This window comes from Corvus kubaryi, unplaced genomic scaffold (assembly GCF_017639235.1).
Source record: "Corvus kubaryi isolate FWS band 111438036 unplaced genomic scaffold, C.kubaryi_AGA036_p1.0 split3-37173, whole genome shotgun sequence".
NCBI classification, from domain to species: Eukaryota; Metazoa; Chordata; class Aves; order Passeriformes; family Corvidae; genus Corvus; species Corvus kubaryi.
Window position 1 is genome coordinate 1,212,790 of NW_024582085.1, and position 4,704 is coordinate 1,217,493.

Here is a 4,704-nt window from a genome sequence, read left to right on the forward strand (position 1 = left end):
CACTGAAAACACTTCATGAGAGTATGAATGGCTACACAATAGGAACATTATTCTTATTTGACATGTACTGGTCTGTATTCTGCTTATTGCACTAGGGCAAACCCACAGTAAGGGACAGCAGAGTCCTGTAAACAGCATGGAAGGCAGAATAGACTCCCAAAGCCGGACTCCTGTATCAACACCATTTTTACCTCTGATGTCTTAGTTTACTGAATTATATCTGTTATTAAGTGTACATGATGAAAAATACAGTCATTTGCTGGTACAAAGCCAGTGTAATGTGGCTTCAAGGAGCATACAGAGAAGGAAAAAAAGCCTAAATATATTTATAAGTGGTACTAGAGGGAGCCCATATAGTTCCCTGAATAGGGTGGTAAAATTGCCATTGGCAAATGACACACAGAGAAATGGTTCTTTTAATAATTCTTTACCGTTTTACTGTTCTTCCTGCTGCGACTGCTAAATGCTTTACTGGCCTGAATGACATTAACATAATCCTCTCCTTGAAATGTGAGAGCTATTATGATAATGTTCATCCTTATTTCTATTATTGGGGGGAAAAAAGCTACATGAGTACCAAAACTGATTATTATTTGTGCATTGGGAGCTTAGTTCCAAAAGGCACACAGGAGTGTGAAAAATCTGAGATAATTATCATTTATACGTTGTTTTCATAGGGTTGTATTTCAGCTATTTGTGCAAACCCTGAGTATCTCAGTGGGGAAGGACTTGCTTGAATACATGGTTTTAATGTTTCCAATATATACCCATTTAGGTTCGAATGTAGTAGTCTTTGGTGTAAATATGTGATTATAATTGAAAAATGTGATTTTACCGAGAAGGAAGCTAGGTTTTTTCATCAGTGGGCTGGGCTGGATGCAGAGCTTGGAGTTGTGGTGTGGTAAATCCATGGGGCAGAATGGGTTTAAATTACAGACCTTCTCTACACATTCCTTTACCTGTATGTGGAAACAAGGCTGTGTCCCCCTTCCCAGTCATCTGTCATTTTCTCCCTCCACTTACACCCTGTTTCTAACAGGCTGAGCATGAGGGTGGAGAGCAGGAGCAGCTCTGGAGTTGGGTTATGAAGGACTTTCCCACTAGGTGGTAGTGAAGAGAATCGTGTCACACATGGTCAGTGCACGTTTTAATTAGGTTTATAAAGGGGAATCCCACAAGGATCTTACAAGCAAATAGCCTAGTGCAGCTTCCACCTATACGGTCAGAAGTGGATCTCTTGATTTTTGGGGTTTTTTTCCTTCCTTTTCTGCTCATTTCCATGCTATTTGTTCCTTCCTAAACAAAGCAGGGTTGACAACTATACCTGTCATGTCCTTTCCTGAAAGGTGAAGTGTCTACATGAAGCTCCTCTGGTTCTTTCCACCTCCATTATAGCAGAATCAAGACATGGTTAGCTAAATGCCATCTGCTGACATTTAAACAACTTAGAGGTGAGGACTCTTTGTAGCCAGTACTTTCATCTGATTTTTTTCTACCACACATGCCTCTGAGAGCTGCCCTTCCAAATACAAAAATAATTTTAAAAACGGTTTTGTTTGCCACTAGTTCTGAAATACCTTGATAGGTCTAAGTAAAGCATCAGTCTACATCAAAGGTTCCAGGCAGAACAGGTATTTTGGGAGGAGTTTGTAATGTCAGAGTAAACTGTCACTGAAATTCAGACTAAAGCTCTCTTGCAGGTCCAAAGAAAGACTGTACAAAAGATACACTGAGAAAATTATCTGGGGAATGCAAGCAGTGCTCCAGTTTGCACTGAGAGCAGATGCTGTGTCTGCTAGGAGGAATAAATTTCTCCTGTGAATTCATCCCACCTCTATCCTGTAATGATAGAGCAAGCTTGCAAAATTATTTAATAGTCTAGTCACAAAGCCTGAGATGCTGGAAAGAAATTATACTTTAATTGCTCATCAGCTATAAATTATTTGTGCCAAATTAATGTGCTGGAAATTTTGCAAGACTGAAACTGGAAGCTATTTCAATATGAACACAAAGCAGAGATATTGTTTCATAGATACCAGTATCAGTTTTACATCCTATTCTCAGAAAAAAAAATCAGGAAAGGCTCTTTAGTATTAAGACAAGGCTGAAGCCCTGATTTATCTTTCCCTGCATTGATTTAAAAGGACAGAGATGTTCTTTTCTCTTCTTACATTTACTCTGTTATAATCAATGAAAAGGTTAGCACAGACAGGCATTCCAGACACTCAGGTTTGCACCACAGTAGAGTGAGGATTCCAAATTATTTGTTAGTTATCTAAGCATTTCTGCAGGTCTTTCTGCTGTGCTGAGGAGAACAAAAGCAGGGAACTTATCCATTGTGCAAATTCTACCTGGAGCTTGAGTGTTTTTTTAGATGGGGGATATGTGTATATGGGAACACCAGAGTTTCCCCCCAAACTGACTGACTGGGCTGTGTACCCCAGATCTCCAGTTCTGAGCATGACTCCTCCCTTCTCTGTGTGTCATATCCATGAAAGCTCTTCGGAGCTGAGATGGGCACAGGGACTGTGCACGGGTGCAAGCCAAGGGCAGATGTCAAATAGGGGAGGAAGTTTTTCCAGCCTGAGGTAGTCCCACCTTAACTGGATGGGAGGAAAGGTTAGATTCCTCACCCTCTCATCCTTCCAGCACACCCAGCTGCCACGACTGATCCCAGCAGGGATCCCATGACCTGTCAGTCACAGTACTTGGAGCATTTCCACCTCATGGTTGATAAATCCAATTCTCAAACAGATGTTGGTAAGTGGGTAAAGTGCTGATTATGTCGGGAGCTCTAAGGTGATTCCTGTCCATAAAGCCAAAGGGCTGTGAAAATCAGAGGATTTGGACACTGAAGTGACACAACCCAAATCACGTGTTTTGAAAGCATGAAGATACAGGGGGAGAAACCCTCAGAGCCCAGCACCATCTTAATAAAAGTATTGTTTAACTGGAGCACAGGAATCCCGGGCATTCCCTCCACCAAGACCAAGTAAACCTGTGTTGCGTGTGCAGCATCTTCCTGCTGCAGCTCCCCAAAACTACAGGTGGCTGCAACACTTTGCAGTTTCCTCTGTACTGATGAAGGAGCAGAGCTAGCAGGGATGAAGTGACCTGCCCAGGATTACACAGCAACTGGTGACGGAACAAAGATGAACAGAGATGTTCCTTACTTTTAATCCTCTGTCATGACCGCATACCAGCCAAAGGTTTTTCCATTTAAGAGAATAAATGAGATAGACAGCATAAAAATAATTTATTTAATCCACTAATAGAAACAAACTAAAGTGGGCTCCAAATTTCAGAGGCATCTGGCATCCCTGTAGATGCAATGAGAATGTCCCAATGACCCATTATTTTTTGGAATATTTTAACAAAATTCTATTGAGGTATAGAACTTCTTCATACTTGTTTTTAAAACAAATACCTATTTTACCAGCCCCAGGCATTTGTTCTTCTATTTATATTTGATACAGTTACGTCACCTCTAACTGTATGTTCAAACTGGCTGTTCTCCCTCCCACACTGAAAGGGACAATGAATGGGAATGCACAGCTGGACTGGAACAATTGATCCAAGCTCTGCAAAGCCCCACTTGCACAAAATTGCTGCAAGTGAACTCCCAGGAGGTAAGGATTACTCACGTGAGCAAACCCAGGAAAAAGCACTAGTTCTGCATTTGGCTGAAACATAATGAAGGGCTGAGGGTTTGGCAGCAGAAACCAGGGAGGAGAGAGGCAAGACCAGTATCAACGCAGCAGTTTCTCTGCCTAGGACTTGCACAGGTTTAGTATAGGGCTGGCAATAAAATGAAGCACATGATTTTTATTTGGTCAAAGTATCTGGAAGGTTCTTTTTCTTCCTTAAAAAAACACTTTTAGCATTTGATCCTATTGATTTTACTTGGTTTCAAAGATCACAAATTCAAAAAATACAGCAATCTCCAGAAACACCTGTGCATTTGATGAATTATACACCGGAGTTACAAAATATTTTACCTGAACGGTGCATTTACCACCTCGTTCAGAGGAACCCTTCGCTACAGCGGCAACGCAAACTCCTAGGAAGTCACGGACTCCTGCGGGATGCAGGAGGTCAGCGACGTGCCAGAGCAGCGGGAGGAGCCCCCGGGGTCCCGCGTTACAGGGGTACCCCGAGCGCACCGGGGTCACTCTCCGGCCAGCAGGACCGAGCCGAGCCAGCCGCGATCGCCGTCCCCAGGCACCCCGCAAGTCCGAGGGAGCTGCCCCGCTTGCTGCGGCGAGGCGGGGGAGCCGCTGCGGGAAAGGAAACGACGGCTTAGGATTCTCCTCAGGAGTCGCGGCTCCTCGCCGGAAGCCCCCAGCCCCAAAATCCACCCGCAGCTCGCACTGCTTTTCTGCCGGAGGAAGCTCCGTCCAACTCCTCGCTCCCGCCGGCCGCCGGGCACGGTACCCCGAGCGGCGAGGCTCCAGCCGGAGTGTCCGCAGCGAACCCGCCCGCGGCACCGGCACCGGCACCGGCACCCCTTCGTCCTCCCCGCGACCCACAGCGCCTGCGCGCGGCTGGCGGCGGCGGCACGTGAAGGTGTTGTGGGCACGTGATCCTGCGCGGCCTCGGGCCCCGCCCCTCGGCGTGGCTCCTCCCCCGCCGTGCGCGAGCGCGGGCACGCGGCGCGGCCTGGCCCGGCCGCCCGGTGCCACCACCTCCCGCCCCGCCCCGCCC